The sequence below is a fragment of the Dermacentor silvarum genome, chromosome 1 (assembly GCF_013339745.2).
Source record: "Dermacentor silvarum isolate Dsil-2018 chromosome 1, BIME_Dsil_1.4, whole genome shotgun sequence".
Classification (NCBI taxonomy): Eukaryota; Metazoa; Arthropoda; class Arachnida; order Ixodida; family Ixodidae; genus Dermacentor; species Dermacentor silvarum.
Window position 1 is genome coordinate 297,973,821 of NC_051154.1, and position 26,247 is coordinate 298,000,067.

Genomic DNA, 26,247 nt, shown 5'->3' on the forward strand with positions numbered 1-26,247 from the left:
GCCTGTCTAACAATTTTCCCACCAACTTTGCGTCACTTGGTAGTCCATACCCTGATGGGGAGAGTATCGAGCTGCTATGTTGAGGGAAGCTGGTTCATAACCAACCATCGGACCAGCTTGGGTCATTGGGTATGTGACCCTGGGTATGTGCCACTCTTCAATGAACCCCTTTCACACCATCTTAGGCAACTGCTGCTTGTGTTGGCAAGCAGCAGTAGGAGCACAAAGAGGAGGATAACTGTCGAAATTATTGCGATTACCACCACACATCATATTCGCTTGCTGTGTCCCACAAGTAATCTGCGAGATCCTAATCAGCTGTATGTAGTTTACATAAGCCCCAAAGTTTGTGGACAAGCACAACTTTGAGAAGCACGTCGCCATCAACTTGCAGTCACTCTATGTCCACGTCAAGGACCTCATGTGAGAGTGAGTCATTTCCTGGAAAGGCATCATTGCGCCCTCACAAAATGTATCACAATTGAGTCTATCTCGTTAGTTCTACCGCCATAAGGATCCTGATCACGTAATAATTTTTTACACACCGATCATAAGAATATAGTCGGGTACAACTTTAGAAGACAGGAGGAGGCCCTGCCCAGTTGACCGAAGCGCAGCAGCCAATTCCTCCGCGAGTAAAGAATAGTCCCACTCAAAAAATTGTGACTGCTTCTAAAACACATATTTGTCGGTATAAATAAGATTTGTGTATCTTGACGAGTGGTTTGGTAAAACTATCTTGATGGAAATGCTATCGCACATGCCGGATCACGAGAGAAAAATAACTCCGTGCCTTCTACAACGCTGTGCGTCGTCTGCTACAGAGCAAGATCGACGGCACCGGGCGTAGCAGTCGCTGGCTTAATAGCATAAGATTCATATATACTTTTTGTGTGTTTGCACAACCTTATTTTTTTAATGTGTTGGGCTTATTTTTAATGAATATTTTTTTTTCTTTTTTTTCGCGGTTGCAAACCTGCGATCTCGTCAGTTCGCGAACGATCGCGCGCGGCATTCAGTGCCAGTTTTCCGCCATGGAGCCCAGCGAGGTGACATTGAAACGCGATCCTTTGTTGCCGAACGAGCCTTGTGTCGCCTCGATGACCACACCACCAAGGAGCCTCGGCAAGAACAAGAGCGGCCACATCCTGAACAGCGATTCACGCAACATGATCTTCCACTGCTACACATTTTGGCGTAACAGGCAGCCTGAACGCAGCGTGGAGGACACGAGCAAGTTTGTCGCCGACATGCTTGGTGTAAGCGAAAGGACTGTGTTCAGGGTGAGGCAGGAAGTTAAAGCTTCGCATTTTTCGGGTGGCAAACTGATGACGCCCTCGCGAAAGCGCCCACGCAATGCGGAGAAGAGGAGACGCAGCGCGAAGTTTGACAGCTTCATGTTGTGTGCGCTGAGATCATGTGTGCACGATTTCTTTCGCCGCAACGAGATACCGACGGTCGAGAAGGTAACTACCGAGTTATCGGAGCGTATGGAACTACTATCACTAAGGCGGTGTACAATGCGTCGCCTGATTGCCGAGATCGGCTTCAAGCACGAAAAGAGAAGCCGCAACTCGCTGCTTATCGACCGGGATGACATCACCGATTGGCGGAATCGCTACCTCTGTGACGTGGAGCGCTACCGGGCGGAAGGCCGAAAGATCTTCTACCTGGACGAGACATGGGTGACGGCGGGACACACTCGGTCGATCGTGTGGACAGACACCGTGGTGCAGAAGTGCGGACGCCTGTTCGCTCGAGCAAATGGTCTGACGACAGGTCTAAAACAACCTTCTGGGAAAGGTCAGCGCCTGATCGTGACGCACATCGGCAGCGAGGATGGTTTCGTCGACGGCGGCTTGGATATATTCCGAGGCCAAAAGACAGGCGACTACCACGAGGAAATGGACGGCAATCGCTTTAAGGGCTGGTTCAATGACGTTCTGCAGAAGTTGCCAGCTGGTAGCGTCATTGTTTTAGACAATGCACCTTACTATAGCCGGCGAGAAGAGAAATTGCCGACGACAGCGTGGAAGAAGGAAAAGATACAGGAGTGGCTCACAAGCAAGAACATCACCTACGGTGAAAAGGATGAAGCAGCTGCTTGAGCTGGTGGCATCTGTAAAGTCATGCTTTCTGAGCTACATCGTAGACAACACAGCTGTAAAGGCCGGTTGCATTGTACTCAGGCTCCCGCCGTACCACTGCGAATTTAATCGCATTGAGCTTGTGTGGGCCAAGGTCAAAAATGGCATCGCTGCGGACAACAGAGACTTCAAGCTGTCCACGGTCAACGTCATCTTGAGGGAGAAAATCAAGCAGGTAACGGCGGAAAACTGGAGGATGAGCATTCAGCATGTGATGGACTTGGAGGCAAAGTTCAGACTTGACACGTCTGGGAGTGAGCACATTCAACCCATCATCATCCAGCTGGGTGAAGATGACACTGAAGACAGCGACTCCGACTGCGAGCTGTCTGGCATTGAGCCACTCGACGAAGCATAAACGCTTCTTATTAACAAAAGAACAGCCCTTATTAGGGCTACCAAAATTTTGCCGGTGGGTTCGCAACAGCCAACCATCCATTCCGTGACCTCTCAAATAAATAAGCAGTTCCATTTATGGCATATTCCTTATAATAGAAGCTCAATTCTGATAAGCAACGTCCTGCACACATTGTGCTCGATTTAAGAAGTGGCATAGAAACACATTTAAATGCTGGCATATCTGAATTGAAACACTATTGTTAACCCTGATTATCGTTGGCGGGCTCAAAATGCTCATTCGAGCAGCCACTGTCAGCAGCTGAATGCCAAAGCACATTCATGTGGTTGCATTGTTTATTTTGTTATCTGGCTCACACAAGTAAAGCGATTAAGAGAACAAATATAAAACATCATTAGCTTAGAGAGGCCCAAAATGCTCATTCAGGCAGCCACCGTCGAGTTTGACGTGCCCCATAGTGAAATAGCAGCAGTCAGAGCACGCTTTATGGTTACGTTAGCAGTCTGCACTGGAAATCGCAGTCATCTCATAGCGAGTAGTGGTGAAATAGCAGCAGACAACACGAAACTGACAGCCATTGTCAGCAGCTTGAATGCCAAAGCACATTCATGTGGTTGCATTGTTTATTTTGTTATCTGGCTCACACAAGTAATGCGATGAAGAGAACAAATACAAAACATCATTAGCTTAGAGAGGCCCAAAATGCTCATTCAGGCAGCCACCGTCGAGTTTGACGTGCCCCATAGTGAAATAGCAGAAGTCAGAGCACGCTTTATGGTTACGTTAGCAGTCTGCACTGGAAATCGCAGTCATCTCATAGCGAGTGGTGGTGAAATAGCAGCAGACAACACGAAACTGACAGCCACTGCCAGCAGCTTGAATGCCAAAGCACGTTCATGTGGTTGCATTGTTTATTTTGTTATCTGGCTCACACAAGTAATGCGATTAAGAGAACAAATATAAAACATCATTAGCTTAGAGAGGCCCAAAATGCTCATTCAGGCAGCCACCGTCGAGTTTGACGTGCCCCATAGTGAAATAGCAGGAGTCAGAGCACGCTTTATGGTTACGTTAGCAGTCTCCACTGGAAATCGCAGTCATCTCATAGCGAGTGGTGGTGAAATAGCAGCAGACAACACGAAACTGACAGCCACTGTCAGCAGCTTGAATGCCAAAGCACATTCATGTGGTTGCATTGTTTATTTTGTTATCTGGCTCACACAAGTAATGCGATTAAGAGAACAAATATAAAACATCATTAGCTTAGAGAGGCCCAAAATGCTCATTCAGGCAGCCACCGTCGAGTTTGACGTGCCCCATAGTGAAATAGCAGGAGTCAGAGCACGCTTTATGGTTACGTTAGCAGTCTGCACTGGAAATCGCAGTCATCTCATAGCGAGTGGTGGTGAAATAGCAGCAGACAACACGAAACTGACAGCCACTGTCAGCAGCTTGAATGCCAAAGCACATTCATGTGGTTGCATTGTTTATTTTGTTATCTGGCTCACACAGGTAATGCGATTAAGAGAACAAATATAAAACATCATTAGCTTAAAGAGGCCCAAAATGCTCATTCAGGCAGCCACCGTCGAGTTTGACGCGCCCCATAGTGAAATTAGTCGGAGCATGCTTTATGGCTCCGTTAGCAGTCTGCACTGAAAATTGAAGTGTTGTCATAGCCAATTTTCAATTTATTAATCTGACTCAAGCAAGTAATGCGAATGCAAGCACAATTATTAACGTGATGAACTTTGCTAGCATTTTTTTGTCATATTTACGTACCGGAAAAAAGTTGAACGTGTTTTAGTGAGTCACTTTGTTCATTACAAGCCGTAGGCAAAGTGACGGACAGATTCAGACAGTGATATTGGGGAAGTAATAAATGGTGAAAGTTGCAAAAGCTCTCACAGCACTGCTTTGCTGGACTCCATTCACTAGAAAACTGCATTTGTAATGATGAAAGCATCATGACAGGAAATGATACCCCACTGCACAATGTTATATATGTGTACCACTACATGTGACGGGCAGCAAAACCATCTGTTTATTAAGACTGAATGCAACAACATAGCAAGGTGCTGTTTCACAATATGGCACCTTTTCATGTGCACTTCTGGTAAGCTACCGTATGCACTGATGCATAAACACATTAACAGGGGAAAGAGACGAACTAACTATGCAAGCCACGTGATGCTTTTAACATTTTGTATCTGTCAATGTTTCTGTTGTCACAGCTGATAGAACTTTCTTTGGTGCAAGTTGATTAATCACGTTGCAGCAACAGCCCAAGAAGCAAGGTCAGAATAGTAGGAGAAAACAAAGCAAGGTGGCAGACTGAGGAGGCAAGGTAGACAAGAGAGAATAGCTTTAATGACATCGAAGAGACCAGCCCTGCTATTCACAGGACTTGGTGCTTTGAATGAGACGAGTTAATGGAATTGTCGAAAGTCGTGGCTGCAGCATGCTTACAAGAACAAATGCAAAAATAAAAGGATAGAAATAGGAACAAATACATACACGCACGGAAGCACTCACATATTCACACACATGAACACAAACGCGAGCGCGAAAACTAAGATATAAAATACAAAAAAGGGCAAAATAACAAATATACACAAACACACAAGAAAACATGCACACACATTTAACGCAGACGCGAGTAGAACTATTAGGAGTCAGTTCACAAGCAGCTGCGCCTACTTTGTCGTACTTTTTTTTAATGTACACATTGGCTCTGTTGCCTTCACTGTCATAGGATTTTTTTAGTAGCGACATATCACGACAAAGCGCAAAGCTGTGTTGTGGGAAAGCAAGTCGAGCGCTGACAGCACAGCTTATGCGCGATTGTGTCACAGCAGGCTTTCTACAGCTGGCGCGTGCAGTGAGCGAAGAGTTCTAAGCCACACAGCGACACGAATTCATGCCAAGCTTCCTTGCAACGGCACCAGTGTATCAGTCATAATTTTAAATTAGCATTCAGGCTGACATTAAGGAAACAAACACTGCTTCCAAACGCCTGACCGTTAACAATCCAATGACATTCGCTCAAGCAGTGCGTGTTAGTCACTGATTGTTAGCATTGGTGGAAAGCAATCAATCGACGGTGCTACACAACACTCGAACGACGCCGCTAGACGCTCGGCTATCTTATCACACTGCTGCCAACGATCGGTCGTTTGCACGCTGAGCTGGCAGCAACGAATCTTTGCGTTGGAGGTTGCTTTCACAAATCTTTCCTGTTGAGAAACTCGCAGGTTGGTTTCATCCGCGCACGCTTTTCTCATTTATCCTGATAATGGTTTTGCTCCATCACTTCACCACGTCCAACGAGAAACGCAGGGGCACAGTACACAAACACACCCGCCGCTCACAGTAGGTACCAGACTTTGGCGAACTCTCCTCGTCGTAACTTCACTTAGGAGCAAAACAAAACACCACGGAACAAACACGTACGATGTTTGTTTGCAGCAGTATGCCGCCGCGGGATCTTGTTTCCACACGAAGCGCAGCGCAGCGCCACCGATGTTCGCTGCAATCTTTCTTTGCCGGCTCACGGCTCAGAACAAACGCACGCGGCACAAATTGTGCATCGTAAGCTCACAATAATATTTCCGGCATGACAGACCACCACGAGCAATTCGAATTCACTCTGACGAAGGGAGACGCATAGAGCTGACGCAACTCAGCCCAGTTCGAAGCGAGGGCGGCCATGTTAGGCATGTTCTCCGTCGGCGGGGACACCGGCCGTCCGGCTCATGACGTCACCTGAAGTGCGCGCCTATTGGTGCCGGCTCGTGTCCATCCGCCTTTGAGGGGCAAATGCCGCTGTCTTCTAAAGTTGTATCCGACTATAGTAACTGCATTAACATTGTCAATCGTCTACAAAGGATGGCTGCACTGCCAAATTTTTAATGGGGTAAGAAACACTGGTAAAACTGAAATCCACTTCTGATGCTATACTAATGAGGCCATGCTAGTAGCTATACCTGAACTTCACTTTTGTAGATACTTATATATAACATGCTTATTTAATCTTTAAGGAGAATGCCTTGAGAAGAGTTTTTGCAGAGACTATAAATGCTACAGCTTAAAAGAGCACTAACGAGAAATTAAGTGACATAAATTCTGGGGTTTTACATGCGAAAACCACAATCTGATTATGAGGCATGCCGTAGTGGGGAAGTACAGATTAATTTTGACCACCTGGGATTGTACAGTACACAGATGGTTTTGCATTTCACCATCATGAAAATGTGGCGATTTCATCCGCTACCTCATGCCTAGCAGCACAATGCCAAAGCAACTAAGCAACCACGGTGAGGGAACACTAAAGAAAAAAATAATTTTAAACGTACTTGTATTGACCTTCTTACCATACAAAAGCTTTCACTGGTACCGTTACAAAAGGCTGAGTAAACTGTAAAAGACGCTGTGACGTCATGGATTTTGCTGGTGTCTGCTCGAGCTTAGGTAATTTTTTACATATAAAGGTGTTCATTGTACTCCAAAAAAGCCAAAAGCCGAAATTAAAAACCATCAAGGACTTTTACTGAACCAAAATGACGCAAGTTCGTAGAATTACTTGAAATCCATGATGTCACAATGAGGTATCAGCACAAGGCTTATTGGGGCGATACTCAGAAAGTGGAACGTTGAGCTTTATGTTCTCATCTAACAATCAACCTACTCCCAAAAAATCAACAGAAACAGATTTAAAAATATGCCTTTACAGTTTAAATTGATTTACTGTGTCTTTAGTGTCTCATAGGGCATATTGATACAGTACAGACCACTTATAACATAACCGCTTACAGTGCAGGACCGTAAATGTTCAGTCTTCTAACAGGCATATGCAAGTGGACCAGCTTCTTTAACCCTTTAAGGGTCACCTGCCGTACATGTGTGATGGCAACGGAACATTTGAAAAAACCACGCCTTTTCACAATGAAGCGTCGCCTACAATCACGCTCGAGGTGCTGCAACCTTCTGGGATTTCTAGAAAAAATTCTTAGTGTGCTGTCATCTCTTGGCTTTATCCAAAACTAACTTTTCTTTTATCTCTATGTGGCTGTCACTGCAATAGTCTGGGAGCATTCCCGCTTCACCTAGTTTACTAAAGTAAGTTTTGTAAATTTTATAACATTAAAAAATTTATGCTATTTTATTCTGCATACAACAATAAACCATGTGTAAAACTGAGGATACGAAAAAAGTTTGTCACTTTATTGTCATTTAAAATATTATGTGCCCACTTTTTCTCGAAAAGTCACACTGAAGAACTTAAATCTGCAATCAAAATACTAGTGGCGAATAGTGATTTTCGAGACCGAATCGAATACGAATCAAATAATGCCAGAAGCGAATCGAATGGAGAAGTTTTCAAATAATGAACAGTCATAACAATTCATATAAAACGATGTTCACATCCTAGCATTTTTAAAGTTAGCAAGTTTCTGTCACTGCAAACTACATTTTAAAGTGCTGTTTATTAAAAGCACAAATGGAGCAGCAAACAAGCAGTATCTTCACAAGCACAGGACTTTTCAGTTAGCGTGAATGATTGCGTTATAGCACGTAAAGTACGGCTACCTAAGCGACGTAGCCTGCTCTACTAAGCAAGTTCTGATGCATTATGTCTATACTATGCCTGTTGAGGAAAGAATTTAGCGTACTTTTGCTCCAATTTTATGTTTAATTGGGGTTTTGAAATATTTGAAAAGTATTCGAAAAATAATTGCATTTACAAATAGCAACTATTTCATGTGAAGACCGAATCGAATGAGACACTATTAATTTCTTAGTCAAAACTTTTGCATACTCGCAAACCCCTAAATAACCATACCACCCAAATTGGGAGACATATTTCAAACAAAAATGTCACACAACTTATCTTCGCTCAGCTAAAAAGCTGCTGTATGGCACCACATGGACCTCCTTCAAGACAAGAGCAACTTTAATTCAACGTAGTCTGTTAAAATAGGTGAAACCACTGTGTCTTGCATTACAGAACCTGGAGGGCCATTTTGATGGCTGAAATTAGGTGGAAATGCTGTCCCCCGAGTTGAGCAGTAACTGCACTCGAGCAGAGCTTCTCTACATTTCCTATATATTACAACTACACTTTCTGGCCACTTAAGCACATCGTCTATGCCACAAGATGGGTAGCATGCTTCACAGACAACAAACTATTCATTGCCATGACAGTCAACTAGCACAAATAATGCGCAAATGCACATAATTTTACCTGGTGGAGCCACCAAAAACTTATGGCAGTTGAGGCTGCCTTAAAAATTTATAAGCATCTGAGTATGGAGGCATTGGGCACTTAAAATGATATGAACAGCCATTTCAAATGGCAGGCTATTGTAGCACGCAGTTGCAGACACAGGCTACTTGAAAGTAATTCGTTATGCTAATGGCAACTTGGTAATTTAAAATACAACATGTGAATACAAAAATGAAACAGGAGAGAACATACAGTACTTGCCTCGTTGACCCTGATGGGGTCAAGAGCCTCTTCTTGCCCATTGGTGGTGTCGTTTCCAAAGAGTGAGTGGCCCATGAGGTTCTCCTCTGTGAACACATGGTGAATGAAGCAAGGCATTTGGCAAACGTGCCTGGTCCACCAAGGCAGGCCATGGTAAGCTGTGCCAGGATCATCTGAATGAGCACTTCTCCAACCCATGTGAACCTGGACGTTTAGGTAAACATTAGCCATGTAGTTTTAAGGCTTTTAGGCACATTCACACAACAGCCACACTGTAAATAAATTACAGCAATACTGCCTGCTCCAGACCTAAAATGCTAATCTTACTTGACTAGGGTTATAGTTTCTTATGCTGTTGGATGCCATGTGCTTCAGAAAAACAAGGATTCATCCAGCACAAAAAACTAATGAGTAAACCAAAGTATTGAAAACTTTAATGCAAGTAACAGTCTTAGAATGCTTCACATTCTTTTGGGTGTCTGCCTCTATTTTTCAGCCAATTTGCATCACTTGGTAGACCATACTCTAATGGGTAGAGTATCGGGCTGGTATGATGAGAAAAGCGGGTTCATAACCGACAGATGGACCAGCTTGGGTGACTGGGTATGTGACCCTGGGTGTGTGCCACTCTTCAATGAACCTCTTCCACGCCATATTGGGCAACTGCTGCTTGTGTTGGCAACCAACAGTAGGAGCTCGAAGAGGAAGATAACTGTCGACGTTAATGCGATTATCGCTACACATCACATTCGCTTGCTGTGTCCCAGAAGTCATCTGCAAGATCCTACTCAGCTGTATGAAGTGCTACATGAGCCACAAAGGCAGGGTGTGCCAACCGCCACCTCACCAATTAAATGAATCGCCTTGCAAAGCACAGGCTCCACAAAAAACAGAGCAGACACTCATATCTACTAGTTTACTACATCTTAAGGGAAATACCTTGAGCACAAGTTTTTCGGAGATAATGAATACTACAGCTTAAAGGAGCACTAAAGAGAAATTAAATCAAACAAATTCTCAGGTTTTACATGGCAAAACTACAATCTGATTATGAGACACACCTAGTGGGAGAGTCCAGATTATTTGTGACCACCTGGGGTTGCATGGTACGTGGGTGGTTTTGCATTTCACTTCCATCAAAATGTGGTGATTTGACCCTACAACCTCATGCTTAGCAGCACTATGCCAAAGTCACTAAGCAACTATGCTGGGTTAGCACTAACAAAAAAATCATTGAGATGCATTTGTAAATAAATGACCATCCTGTTATACAAAAAGATTCACTTGTACCGTGACTAGAGGCTGAGTGAACTGTAAAAGACGCAAGACAAAGGATTAATGGCACTGTTACCTTGAAGTTCCCACACTGCTCTTGCTGTGACGTCATGGATTTTGCTGGTGCCTGCTCGAGCTTAGGTAATTTTTTACAAATAAAGGTGTTCTTCATTGTACTCCAAAAGAGCCAAAGGCCGAAATTAAAAACCCTTCAAGAACTTTTACCGAACCAAAATGACGCAAGTTCGTAGAAATACTTGAAATCCATGATGTCACAATGAGGTATCAGCACTAGGCTTATTGGGGCGATACTCAGAAAGTAGGAACTTTGAGCTTTATGTTCTCATCTAATAATCAACTTACTCCCAAGAAATTAACAGAAACAGATTTAAAAATATGCCTTTACAGTTTAAATTGATTTACTGTGTCTTTAGCGTCTCCTTAATACAAAATACACTTGGCTCAATATAGGATAACATGCATCACTGATTCTTATTAAGGTGGGATTGTCAGTATAGCAGAGGGCATGCAATGTATGATCCAGAGGGGGGCCTTGCCACCTCTCCCCCCCCCCCCAATTTATAATTGCTTTATGAGCCGCGATCTGGTTTCTGCATCTTAAGAGACATAATGCCAAGGAGATTCACGCCGAGCTCGTTACAGTGTGTAGTGACCGACCTGCACACCGTCCAGCTCGTCATCAATCTCTTTGAAATTTTGTCCCATGAAATGCAGAAAGCCTGGATCACTGTCCATTCTCCAATGATCTTTCTCAATGGACACTGCTGTTTTCTGTTAAAACTAGAAAGACGTGCACTCATGTTGATGCATAATGTGTACGCCTATTTCAAATTTATTGTGCCAATAATACCAAGTTTCTGAATGCCCCTCATATATAAGGCATATATTCTGAAAAGTCATTGTACATTTAATTTGTTAACAAGGGACACCGAAATGTGCTCCCAGTCTCAGTGCAGTTGCAAAGTCTCTGAGCTGAGTGATTAAACTCATGTCTGCTATTGAAGGCACCGTGCATCACCTGATCAATGGCAGAAATGCTTGCGGTTGCATCGTGCAATTATAGTGCAATGTTGTTTTTTTTCTGCTCCCTGCAATACATTCTCATGGCATCAGTGCATTTGATCATGGTGACGCTAGACGATGAATGACCAAAGAATTCACCTTTCGCATTCCGGCTGTCGCGTCTCCATGCTCATTTTGTTTCTGAAAACAGATGTCAGTATTAAAATGTGCACCCACGATACATCAAAAGAAACAATCAAAAGATCCACATGGACATTCGGCTGACATAAATGGATGGATATAAATGATTGATTGAAAACATTAAAGTGTGGCTGCTCTTGCCACTGGCAGTGTGAGGTGGGCAAATAATTTATTAGGGGCGAAGCTCCTTATAGCGGCACCCGTTCCGTCCCCGTCATCGTAGTAGTAGTGTGTAACCAGTAGTGTGTAACCAGTCTGAGAAAAATGAGAAAAAAAATTCCGAAGAAGGATGCGCTCCCCTTTCACTCTCTCCTCTTTATAGTGTGCGAATTCAAAGCAAAAATAACTTAGTAACATAGCTGTCTACTTCTATAGTCACAAAAAGCATTGCTAATTTTTGAAATTGATGTTGTCGATACCGCATACAGGCTATTGGAAGCACAGTGGGACGACACGGCATATATGCCCAAGCATCTCGTTCCTTTACCCATTTTCGAACTTTGTTAAATCAATCAGTTACTGAGGTGCCAAAGGCGATTCACGCGATTAAATTATTTTGAGTGTTTTATCCCACTAAAGTATAACCTATAATCCCCCAGAATCTGCCTTTTCCGTGAATACAGGGCGCCTACGCGAAGCCGTTTGCGCGAAGCACTCGATGGCGTCAAACAGAGATAATGGAAAGAAAAATGAAAAAAGAAAAAAAAGTTGACCACGCGCGTACCGGTGGAAAACAAACCACACAACCCGATGATTTCACAGCATTCCCTGGCACCACCCATTTTTTATCTCACCTATCACCCTTGCAATTCATTATTATTATCGCGCCACAGTGTGTGTCTACCGCATGGCGTGTCAGCGGACGCGGGGCTCTCGATCCTGAAGTCAGTGCCTTTTCTGAAGAAAACAGCACAGCAGCATACATTCGAAATGCAAATAGCCCCGCGCATATTTTCGCCGATCCCCGACACGCAATGTAGTAGATGCACGTCACTGGACGGCGTGGCGCGAACGAAATATACTTGATTACAGTACAGTTCGGATGATTTCAAGTCACATTGTTTCCGCCAAAACGGCAGAGCACGAGCGCTCATTAAGAAGGCTAATTTCAATCGGTACTCGAACATCGTACCAAAAATCGTGGCGCGCACAACATGCCCTGTTTCAGCTGGCTCCACATAGCCGCTTTACGTCGCGACAAGCGCACTACGAGGCTAAACCGAGGACAAAACTCCACATTCAATATCACAAATTTAGTGCTGTACAACCAATTCTCGCAAAGGAAGGATAGCACTAGTAATGAAAACGAGCATTGAGGCGCGTCGAGGACACGCACCGGCGCTCTACACACTTTCGCGCTTTTGTTCATCGCGTCGCAATGAACAAGCAGGGGGAATCCGAAACATTCACTCACCTTCGATGTGGGTGAGTCGAAGGCGATTATGGTGATATTCGAGGCAACGAGAAGCCCATAAAAAGCGAGCAACTAGTTGGAATATACCAAAGAGGTCACAGCGAGGCAACATAGAACAAAGGAGGCAATCAAAGGGCGCCGAAAACGCAGGAAACTCAAGGAAACAGCACGCATACGCAGCACGCGCGAACTCTGGCAATGCGCCGAAGAGTCAACAGCGTACACGCGCATTCACACAAGTACGCGCAAACAAATATACGCTCTCATCGAAATGAATTGTAATATTTATTAACTTATATGAAATATTGTAATATAATGGTATTTCTTAACAATTTCTGCGGTTTGTAAGTGTATAAAAGTTTTCTGCTTAGCGTCTTTGATGAACTATTTTGTTTATCGCGGTAACGCAGTGCGCCGGCCGGCCACGTACGGAACCAAGCGCGGGAAATGGTTCAAAATTCAAACATCGCAAACGTCGCGCCTTGTGCGCGCGCAAAGTTTTCATCGTCTGGATTAATATATATATATATATATATATATATATATATATATATATATATATATATATATATATATATATATATGCGTGCGTGCGTGTGTGTGTGTGTGTGTGTGTGTGTGTGTGTGGTGTGTGTGCGTGTGCGTGCGTGTGTGTGTGTGCGTGCGTGCGTGTGTGTGTGCGTGCGTGCGTGCGTGCGTGTGTGTGTGTGTGTGTGTGTGTGTGTGTGTGTGTGTGTGTGTGTGTGTGTGTGTGTGTGTGTGTGTGTGTGTGTGTGTGTGTGTGTGTGTGTGTGTGTGAGATACGTGAAGCAACCGGCGCGAACTGAACTATTGACCAGTAACGTACACAATTGTCGCTGTTCGTGCTTGTTAGTTCGACATTATGACGAATTGTAGACGGCATGTCGTCCCATTCTTTAAACATTTGAACCTGTGCTTCAGCGCTATGACTTGTCATCGGCAAAGTATAACAGCGTAGATTGTGCTTGGTGGCCAAGCACTTTCCCAGCACATTGGCCAGCACCCCGTCTGTGTTACAGAATAGAGCTTGGCCTTCATGTAAAATATGGACACCACGTAGCAGATGTCACCCAAACTTCTTGTTTCATTCTATTGTGCGCTAAGGGCTAACAACTAAACAAAATGCACGCTTTGAAAAAACTATTTATTTGTTATGTTTACACGCTTCTTTTCCCACCATCTTTCCCATATTTAACATGGAAGCAATGTTGTTATCGAACATAGCCCGGGCACTGGCCACTTAATAAACGCCGATGGGAATCCAGGATGTGTCCAATCATCGGCCATTGGTCACTGCTTGTAGGGACGTTTGTCTTGTGCCTCAACTGTACGCGGAAAGTTTTGAAACCTAGTGCTTATTGTGTCCAGTACAGTGGAGTAGCCGCCAGTAATTTTTTCGTTACTGAGATTTCATTAAATAATTGTAATTAATTATCTATCTCGAGAAGTACTGTCCTAATTATCAAAGTGTCAATGAGAAAGTTGTAGAGCAACATGAAAAACTCCCGATACAGCTTTCTGTTGCTCAATACGTGCTACATAAATGTGTTTTTCCGAGTGTGAAAGAAGCTCGCGAATATACGCAGAATTGCCGCACAACTGGCCGCTCGAGGCACTTTGCGTGTATTCGCGGGCTTCTGTCATGTTCGGAAAAGCACGTTTTTGTAGCACGTATTGAGCAACAGAAAGCTGTATGGGGAGTTTTTCATGTTGCTGTACAACTTTCTCATTGACACTTTGATAGTTAGGACAGTACTTCTCGAGTTAGATAATTAAATACAAATAATTATTGAAATCTCAGTAACGAAAAAAATACTGGCGGCTACTCCACTGTACTGGAAACAATATGCCCTAGGTTTGCTTCGCGTAACGCCGTTCCTCTCTATTAAATCGTGCTGCATGATAGCTGGGACACCCTGTCTATATATATATATATATATATATATATATATATATATATATATATATATATATATTGTCATTTGCTGACAATTTTCTATTGCTCGCTTTATGGAGAAAGCCATTATGTCGACACTCGCGGTTCTACGCAGCCCCAACCTCGAAGAACAGTTATGCGGTCCAACGGGCCCGCGCTGTGGCGGAGCGGCTCGGCCCCTCTGTCCCGACGTGGGAGCGGCCCGCTGCGCGCTAGCGCGCGCCCTAAAGGACACTAACAAAGTTTTTCATCCATCCATCCAGGCAAGTTTTTGCTGTTGTCGACGTGATGTTCCGTATAAAGTACCAAAGCCATATAAATGAGTGACCCATACACTGTGGGTGCTGGCAAAAGCACGTAACAGTGAGCCGAAAAGGATGGTGGCTTGATGGGCATTATCTTCCCACGCGCTCAATATTCGGGTTAGTAGTAGGTCACCTAATCAAATGCGAATGGGAAGGAGAGCACGCGTCTGCTCCTCTAGCCCTGCTGTAGCCGTGAATGACTGTGCGCGGCTGATGCTTATACGGCCTGCGTGCCATATCTAATTGTTGGTAATCCTTGGTGGGTGCAATGATAAAGGGCTATCAGGGATGGCTGCTAACTTCATACGCGCTGTCTTCCTTGCCAGGCTGTCTTTGCGCGCCCCTAGTGTTGCAGAGTTAAGAGACCGAGGTCATTGCAGATCACTGACAGAGGCCGTCTGTAGTGGACATAAAAATAGGCAGATTATGATGATTAATCTGATTTTCGGAGTTGTGGTGAATCGCGCGGCCGTGCGAACCGTTCGCCTCCGCTTCCGGCGTTCTTCATAATGCTTGTGTTGTGAAAGCGAGTGCTCGAGGTCATCCAGTGAGGTATTTACAGGTTTACGTGGTCTGTGCATTACACCATGCTTGCTATTTTAATTTTAGGTGAATGTTTACTACAATTTATATGGCCACTATAACTAACGTATAGACTCGTGTAAGGGCCGCACTTTTCTGTCGCAATTTTGACGGGCCTTTTATGGGACCGGGCCATTTGACCTCATTTTTTGCAACTACGAGTATGAAATCCGCCGTAAACCTCCGTGATCGCCTCCTCTCGACATCCAGTAGCGACGCGCGAAAGTATGCGGCACGCGACAATTCGCTGTTGAGCCCGATCAGAATCAGCGCACGGAACGCGATTGCTTCTCGGTTGGATGTCTTTTTTTTATATTGGCTGTCAAGTGGGGGGTGCGGCCCTTACACGGGTGTGATCCTTACACCGGCTTTACATGATAAGAATCTTTCTTCGTGTTATTGTCTTCTACTTCACTATCACTAATACTGCTTCGCCTTCCCGGCCAAACTGCACTTTTTTTAGTACTTTGAGTCCAAGTGTAAGTGCTGCTGCGCCTGACTTCTAGACTTCTAATTATTCTGATTTCGAGTGAATCCAGCTTGGCATCATTTGGGTTACTGAGTGGCAGACAGCACAATTCTAGTTCATGAGCTAGTCTACTCAAAGAGGCGGACACTACTTGCACAAAAAATTGAAATGCATAATCGACTAATCAACAAAACTAATCAATTAGGTTTTTAGCTAATTACCTTATTACTTACCGAAAATACGAGGCTCGTCTGCTTCATTAGATGACCCCGGGTGTGAAACGGAGCCATCCTGGCAACTCGGGGAGCAGACAAGATGAGGAGGTCGTAATACGGCTTCAGCCGGTTAACGTGCACTGTCTCGCGACCCCGACAACGAAGCTCCGGCGATGGTGTGACGTGCTCAACGATATATAGTTCACAGGTGACGAGGCGTCGATGATCCGGTACGGACCGTAGTATCGCGCAAGTACGTAGTTTAGAAGAAAGACCAGGAGTGTGGGGCAGTATCCACAGCCAAACAAAGGAACTGGCAGGCAGGGTAGGCGTGGCCTGATGACTGTCACGTCTTGTCTTCTGACGCCCTTGATCCTCGCTGGTTAGCGAACGAGCCAGATGGCGGCAATATTCGGCGTATCGGGCGAGTTCTGAAGTTGTAATGCACTCGGAGGCGTCAGTTCGGTAGGGCAGGATGGTATCCAATGGACACGAAGGCTCACGTCCGTACAAGAGAAAAAAAGGCGAAAAACCGGTAGTGGCTTGCGTCGCGGTGTTATAGGCGAACGTATACGGTGTCCCAATTGGTTTGGTCGGACGAGGCGTACATCGTCAACATGTCGCCGAGCGTTCTGTTGAAGCGCTCGTGAGATCGTTCGTTTGGGGGTGATACGCGGACGATTTCCGGTGAATCATGTGGCACTCGCGATGGAGGGATTGTATCGTTTCTGACAAGAAGACACGACCCCTATCACTGAGTAGCTCTCTAGGAGCACCGTGGCGAAGGACGAAGTTGCGAAGAATGAACATCACAACGTCGCAGCGCGGTCGCGGCTGGGAGAGCCGCGGTTTCGGCGTAGCGCGTCACGTTATCAACGCCAACAATAATCTAGCGGTTTCCACATCCGCTGTATCAGAGCGGGCCATAGAGGTCGATGCCTAAGTGGTCGAATGGCCGAGCAGGACACGGTAGCGGCTGTAGTGGGCCAGTAGGGTGCAGTGGAGTTTTGCTTTGTTGCCAGGCGGTGCATGATCGAACGTACTGCTGGACAAACCGATACATTCCACGCCAGTAATATCGTTGACGCAGCGTTTTGAAGTTTTTTTTAGGACGCCGGCGTGGGCGCTTTGAGGGTCGGCATGGAGATACGCGCAGATATCGGAGCACATGTGACGAGGGATGGCCAGAAGCCATTTACGACCGTCAGGCATAGAGTTGCGGCATAGAGGGTGTTGTCTCGCACGGCAAAGTGGGCTGCTTGACGGCGTAGCGTCCGCGTTGAAGGAATGACCGATGGAGTGGCAAGGTATAGTCGAGCAGCAGGTAGGCGATGGGTCCTTGCGTTGCTCGGAGGGCATATCAATAGCGGTCAGTATTGACGGGTCTGAGGTCGTAGAGGGAACGGAAAGAGAAGCCACATCAGGTGTCATCGGCGAGCGGAAGAGTGCGTCAGCGTCGGAAGGCTTTCGACGAGAGCGGTATACGACATGAATGTCATATTCCTGCAGGCGAAGCGCCCAACGGCCGAGGCGACCCGACGGGTCTTTCAAGGAAGAGAGCCAACACAGGGCGTGATGGTCAGTAATGATGCTGAAAGGACGACCGTAGAGGTAAGGGCGAAACTTGCCCAAGGCCCAAATGATGGCTACGCCTTCCTTCTCGGTAACGGTGTAATTCAACTCAGCTTTCTTAAGGGTACGGGTCGCATAAGCCACGACGCGTTCCTCATTCGTGGCTTTCCGTTGGGCCAAGACCACACCAAGGCCGACACTACTGGCGTCGGTGTGATCCTCTGTTGGCGCAGTTGGGTCGTAATGGCGAAGAATCAGTGGTGAAGTCAGCAGCCCGCGCTACTTTCCAAAGGCTTCATCGCATGCTGATGACCACGCGGAAATGCCGTTGCTTGTGGTAAGCAGCTTCGTCCAGGGAGCGATGATAAAGGTGAAGTTCCGGACGAAGCGACGGAAATAGGAGCACAGGCCTATGAAACTTCGTAGGGCCTTGATAGATGTGGGTTTTGGAAACTCGGCGACCGCGCGAAGCTTGTCGGGATCAGGAAGGATGCCGTCTTTCGAGACAACGTTACCCAAGACCGTTAATTTTCGGGCAGTGAAACAGTACTTCTTGAGGTTGAGCTGTAGGCCAGCTGAAGTGAGACAGGTCAGGTTGTCATGCATACGGGTGAGATGTGTCGGAAAATCCTTTGAGAAAACAACGATGTCATCGAGATAACGTAAACAAGTCTTCCACTTGTGTCCGCGAAGGATGGTATGAAGATTGGCTTGCAGATTTTAATCTTCGTCGATTGTCTGTGTATCAGGGGTATAAGCGAACGGGGCGTACAAAAAAAAAAAGAAAAGAAACTCGCGTTTGAAGCTATCGTTGTCAGGCTATAAAAAAATGCATGATCTTCATTGCGCATTTATGAAGTAAAGCACGGGCATTTAGGGATCGTTGCAGAACTCAAGAACGGCCGCGAGCTGAATCCTCCTGTAGCCTGACTGCTGCAGTGTGTAGCTTGACTGATACTCTGCGGAAGCAAACAACATAACGGCTGGGTTTCTCGCTCTCTGGCTGCACCAATTTGTTTTTTTAATTGAAGCAACCATATAGAGGGACATGCGAATTTCGCTGAACGTGTTCGAAAAAAGATTTCATTTTATTTATTTTTTTATTTTCAGATACTGATGCCCATAGTGTGGCTGTCTTACAGTGGATGATAATAAGCTTAGATGTACGTGCACCACAACTCCAACGTCCGACATGGTCACGAAGGAACAAAATTACGAGGGAAATAAAAGGCAGCTAACGTCCATCACGCGTGACTCACCGAGGAGAAAAATAAAATAACACAAATATCCGAAAAGGCAGTGCGTGTATCCAGAGAGTTTTGACTCTGCGCATAGCCACGGTTAAACCTCTTTCGGTGCTTTTAATAAAGTTCTTCGGTGCTGTTACCGAAAATAGTCAAGAGAGGGCGCCACAGCTTCACGAGTGGAAAGATACCGCTAGGGCGCGCTGAAAGAGAGCCGTTCCGCTCTCTTTTCAGGTTTTTCAGGTGTTCAGGTATTTGTACAGGCAAAACATTGACTCACAGTGGAGGAAAACAACTAGGAAGCTTACCAGCAAATATGCGACCGGTATGGCCAGCAACAAGGTAACAAAGAACGTCGAACGCAAAGTGAGAGAGGCTGAGCCAAGGTTATGGGTGGTGGCAATGGAAAATAAACCTGCTATGACTAACTACCTCAAAGGAAAAAAGGAAATCACGACAGAAACGATTTATGAAAACTCAAAGGGAAGCTCCTTACTTTTCGAAGCGAGATCAGGATGCCTTAGAACGCGCAGTTATAAAGCGAAGTACACCAAGGACGAAGCCGCATGTGCTTACTGTGGTAAAGCTAGAGAAACGATGGAACATGTTTTATTGAAATGTGAAGAAATCTACCCAGCTGAAAGTCTAGGCTCCTCTGACCTCCTTGAAGTCAACTGGGTTCAGGGATAGCACGGGCAAAGCATGTCAGCTGTAGAGATTAGTAAGAGGCGGTTGGAGGTTTGATGGCAGAAAAGTAGGTAGACCACAAACAACGGAGACCTACAGAAACAGTTCCCAGTAATGGTTCAAAAAGGTTGATGCCTGGAATTCTTTGTATTTGTGTGTTTCTCAAAAATAAAGGTAGGACATTAGGCAAAATAATAACAAGAGCTTGGTGGCGCAACCCACCACCCCGTTTCAAAGGGGACGCTCATGAAATCTATCCATCCATCCGCCGTTCCCGCACTCCAGGACGCTCTTTCCCGCCATGGACGCCGAGCAGCTAGTGCACTTGCAGCGACAGCGGGCGCTCACCCGTGAAAGACAGCGTCGACGCAGGGCTAGTGATGCAAAACTATCCGTAAATTGACTATAGATAGCATCGATTGTGCTTTTGAAACTATCGACAGAGTAAAAAGACTATCAATAGTATTACTATCAATAAACTATCGATGGTAATATCGATAGTACTATCGACAGTATTACCATTGATAGTCCAATCGGCATTACTATCGATCGTACCATCGATTTCTACATTCGCTTGTTTGCTTTGCTAATCCGTGGACAGATGTAGTAGATCCGAAACTGCATAAGAAGTAAACAAAGAAATATCGGCGGTCCGGGTTACTTGATGTTGCTTTGCGCCATAAAAATCCTACCACTAACTACTTGATGTTGCAGTACTTAATTGTCTCGAGCCATAGCGCTTCCTCGTTAATATTGGCAATTTTCACGCCGTACCACGGTCGAGCCAAGATGGCGATCCTAAGAAGGACTTTGTCTATGATCAGCCTGGGCGCAATTACAAGTTTCCTTGATTTCACGATTGAATCGCGCTGTTTCATTGAAGGTGAGCGCTTAGTTTTAGCCGAACACTTGTATTGGCCAGTGTAAAACAAAGGACCGATCACAAAATGGAGATAGTCGGCATGTGTCTGCAAACTTCCGCCGTGCAAGCGAAACCGCACACGGTCGTCACCTGTATCCAAGGCGTTTTTAGTCATGTGAAGACCGCCAGCGCTGTGTTCTTACCCGTCGGGAAAGTCAGAAAAATGCGAGCTTGTCTCGCGTGTAATGCTGCATTGTCACAGGTAAGCAAGGCATTGCGAAATCATTGCATGACGCTGAAGGCTAGAATGGTTCGCTCTGCATGGTATCGCTTTCGACCGTTGTCTACCTGGATTTCAATTCAGCAAGCTGAACCCTGGTATCATTTACATGTAGCCATCGCTCAAGTCGAGCAAGCAACGTCCTTGTATGTACGTATGTACGTTCGTGAGCAAACTAGTTTAGAGTGCTGGAGTAGTGTGCTGCGGTACAAATCCTAATGCGCAACTGCTGTGTCAAAGGCAACATGCTCGTTCCTTGCTATTATGCCTATGCAACTTCGATTCAGCTCAAGCGCTGACCTTGAAACCCAGCAAGCATACGTGCTGAAGTAATCATCCAACTCGAATTCAACTCAGAAGCAGGCGCGCCAGACGGTGCATCTCGGATCGCTGTTGCCAGCACCACAAGGACATTTGCGACACTAACAATTTATCCAGCAACTGTCCGTAGGGTATATCTGCAGAGTCGGTGATGGGTAGACTGAGATAACGAAGAGTCTCGTCATGGTTACCACCACCACCATGTACCATGCACTCGGGGAACCAAGTTTATGCTGCAATGAGTTCGCGCGGTTGATTTTATACTATCGATAGTACTATTGAAAGTACAATCTATAGTAGTATCGAAATTGCTTTCGATAGTTTTTTTTGCCATCGATAGTTCGATAGTGACTCAACTATTGGTAGTATCGATAGTGCTATCGATAGTTCTGCATCACTACGCAGGGCTGATCAAGCGGTGCGCGCCCGAGAAGCTGAAGTTGCTCGCCAGCGCAGGCAAGCTAATCCGAACAACGTGAAAAGAAGAGCTAAACACAAGATAAACACAGTATAAAACAAGATAAACACAAGGGAAACACCGGCGAACCACTGCTCCGCACTTCCCCGGCTTGAACGTTGAGTGGAACTGTTTTTTTTTTCTTTGCTCTTTACCGGTCCATCTCCTCTCTCAGTTATTCAATCTCTTGTGCATGAATTAGTATGAACCTTGGGAGCGAAACAACAGCATTCACCCCTATTAACTCAATTCATTGGTCCTCTCATCTCTAGATATACTTACCGCTACTTAGGCGTCAATATCCGATCATTTCCACCTTCTAAAATGATTTTACTAATGCGGCTTCTGTCATGTCTTCCTTTACGTCTACATAAAGCTCCCGACACCAAGATAATATCTGTCTTTTACAACCTCCTCTCACAAAGGTACCTGTTTTAGGACGTTGGGTAAAGCTTTCTCCTGCACTGGGCGCCTTGTTGCCCGTCGTGCTGCTCGAATGGATTCAAACTCTAACTCAAGTTCTATCATTTCAAGTGCGAATTTGTGCTTTTCGCGCTCTCTTTGCTTTTGCGTTTTTCTCTTTCACTTGCCTTTTTTTTCATCTCCCTCTCCCGAATAATTTCAAGTCGTTCCATTAGCTCGACATCATCGTCCTCTAATGCAAGAATAGCCTGGATCAACTCAGGTGTTTCTGAGTGCGTCGGATAAACCCAGAAGCAACTCCTTCACGAGCTCCAGCAACTCCATTTTACGCAACGACTTAAAATGCATGGCTCATTTCAGCGCTGCTTTCTCTGCGGCACACACACTGTCTCGACGCACACACGAACTTGGCGACAACGACAGCTTCTACCCGCTTTGTTCTCTACCCTAACAAAAGCCTGGAAAAATTGAGTTGAGAAAAGTCACGCACTAATCAAACTTCGCAGCCGGGAATTTGGCGCAGGCCATCCCGACGCACCGTTGCATCTCACTGCAGTTAACCAGTGTCACGTCTGATCTCCCCACTGGCACTGGTTGTTAGGAAAGGGCACCATGGACCGTAGGGGTGACGTTGGCCCAGCGGTGCGGAGCATGACCAGCAGCAGAGAGAGGGGCCGAGGCAGAGACGAGGCGACGTTGTATAACGAGTAACAAAACGTTTAATTACCAGCGTTATCACAGTTCGCTTGTAGATTGACTTCCTCGAGGGAATTTGCCACCGCGCTCCGCACACCGGCACTGTTAAATCACGTAGAGTACATAGTCGGAGGGCGAGGCCCGGCTGCTCGAAGTCACGCAGTGTTTTGCGAGCAGCCTCCCAGGCGCGAGAGGAACTGCGTAGCCATAAGAGCGCCTCGACGCTGTCGGCCGGGAGCCCGTACGCGTGGTAGCAATCCATGAGTTCCTCCCGTGGTAAATCGAAGCGGCACCACAGAAGCAAGCGTTCAAAGGTCTCCACCTCCCCACAGTGATTGCAGTTGTCCGTAGCGGTGAGACCGAGGCGTTGCCTGCATGCGAGGTCGAGGTGTTGCTTGCGTCCACACGAACCCGACATCGCAACCGTATCCCTCCCGTTGCTGCCTCGAAATATTGCCACCGGTGATTGGGGGGTGCTGGTAGAGGTGGCTTCAGATAGTGAGACGCATATTTTACCTGTTCAGGGGAACGTTGGCGGGCGTGACCAGTGACCGTGACCAGTTGCCGCCCGACAAAGGGGAAGGCCGAGTGCCATGCACTGGCTCCACAGCTCGGCAGTCGTCGACGACCCCCTCGCTGGTCGGTGTTTGTAAGTGCTGGAACGTTGTAATTACGGCAACCGCACGGTGTTAGCGGCCGTCTTGCAACACCGAGCCGTCGGTGTAGACTTGCAGATGGTCGCGAACTTATTCGTACACGACGGCTCGTGTGACGACAGCCAGCGCACATTGGGGCGTTCTTCCTTTCGCGCCGATGCCCGGGATATCCGCGCGAACTTGGACGCTTTGCGGGCCTTGCAGGGGTTCAGGGGCTGCCACGGTGTGGGGGTGCGTCCTAGCTCAGTTGTTAGCCGGGCTTTCGAAGGCACTGGAGAAGGGGGCCATGATCGAAAGTTATGTGCAGTCTGTGAATGTGGGGCAGTGCGCGTTGCGTGGCCAGGAACTCCAGTTCCCAAGGCCCCGCTTCGGCCAGTGAGACGGCAGGCACATTGCAGCGTAAGCGGTAGTCACTGAACAAAATTACCAAGGGTAGACGCTTGGGCGAGTTAGTCATCGACGCCAAAAGGAGCACAGCGGTAGCGAGGGAGACAGAAAAATAGACACACACGGCACTGTGTCCACTCCGTCCGTCTCGACTACGGGAGGACGTAGGTTCAAAACCACGCTGCCACCGGTTACCCACGGGTTATCCTTATAGACACAGGCATCCGCCGGCCGAACACTCAGCATTTTTTAGGGATTAGCTGCCCGGGCGAAAAAAGTATGGGCTTTTACGTGGGCCAAAGCCGCAATCTGATAGGAGGCAAGCCGTATAGTAGGGGACTCTGGATTAATTTTGATCCCCCGGGGTTCTTTAACGTGCAGCTGAATCTAAATACACAAGTGGTTTTTTTTTTAGTTTCGGCCGCCTTTGTGTCCTGGGGAAGCAGTCGGCACCATGCTAATCCCGTGGAACCCTGAAAGCCCAACCAAATCTTTTAAAAAGGAGGTCTATCTGGGCCGATCTCATCCCGGCAATTCACCGTGTGGCATCCCAGAGCAACTATTGGAGACGGCCTCTGAGAGAAACAACCCTTTCCAAGCACTGAGGTCCCGTAATGGCCGAGCACCAGACCGGAAGCGCGCTTGTACTTATTTTGCCGCCAGGTACCTGGCAGCAGCTCCAGTCTGCCTTATAAAGCCGCAGCGAATGCTCTGCACCAAGGCCATCTGTGGTTGGACAAGCTGCGCCCAGAGACCACGCCTAGAAATGTCGATAGGGCCCCGTTCATTTGCGAACCCCCACAAGTAGCTGTGCCGATTAGTATCTCGAGGGAGAATCTTTATCCATGAAAAAAAAATGTCGCCGTTTCGCCCGAAACGCGAAGCATCAATTGCGATAGCAAATTAGTAGAGAGCTATTCGGAGTAGGGATAGTAGTTTTATCGGCTGCATAAACTTGGACACATTCGCTTACTACCTGAATTAACAAGCGTGGTGTCAGCGCGCACAAGCAAACATGAATAGATCACACTGAATGACCGCAGACAACGACTGTCAAAACGCTGGCAGCAAGCGCAGCCGCCGCAACGGGCGAAGGTTCGTGCGGTCTATCGCTTCAACGGAAACTGAGCGGCGAATGCACAGCGCATACACAGGTCAGAGCCGTGTCGAGATAAGAGGCGGTGCGCGCGACCGCCACAGCCGGGCAAAGTACAAACGCAGTCGTTGGCAGAGCTCTCCCTGCCCCCCCCCCCCACAACTTCCCTCCCGCGCTGCCTTCCCGCTTTCTTGCTTTCGCGTGGGAGATTGAGTGGCCAGTTCCCCATTTCATGCCGCAGCACAGCGTCGCCCCGCCTCCCTCCCTCCCATACCCCGCGGGCTTTCGCGCGACGGTCGCGTTTGCTTTTCGCCGTGCGCTCGCTCTCCGTGATAGCGCGCGTCCCCCGCGCGCTTTCACTCGCGCATACGGCGCGCGGGGACGATTTTATCGCCCTTGGACTTTATAGGGAACCTCACGGCGACGGCGACGGCAGAAATCCGGTTGAAGTGTCCCTATAATTGCTATCACTATCACAATAAAAACGGGTGGATCTTTCTTAGCCGGACCGGGATTTCAACACAGTATACCTCTTGCCTTTCAAGGCGGATGCTCTGCCACTACGCCACCGGTGTGGCCAGCATTGCTAGGTCAACGCCGTGTGTGTCTTTCTTTCTGCGTGTCTTCTTTGTCTTCCGCATTGTGCTCGTTTTTCCATGAACAAAATGACGCTTACTGCATGGTATACCCGCGTGCAGCTGTAACCATGGAAGAAGGAAACATTCCAGTAAAACCCATGTCACGATGAAGGTCGACGTTAATGCGATTAGCATTGGCTTGGTTCCTCGCGGTTCCGATAGTGATGATGATGATTTAAGGGCCTCCCCTTTGAAACGGGGTGGTCACAATTAGTCACCTCACCTGCGTGATTTCATCAGGTATGCTATACATATTTTTACCTAGCATTTTAAGTATTTTTCTTTTCCTCAATATTTACCTTGTGCTTCTACCTATGACTAGCATATCAAATCAGGTCGTGTCAATCTCTTCCCTGCTTTTTTTTACCAATACTCTAAACGTATCTTGCTTATTTCGACTGCTGATCGGTTCATGCTTCCGTCCACTTAAACCCAAGCGCTTCTGGAAGGTGTACGTTACCTACAGTTCTCACAGGGGGAATCCCTTCACATTCC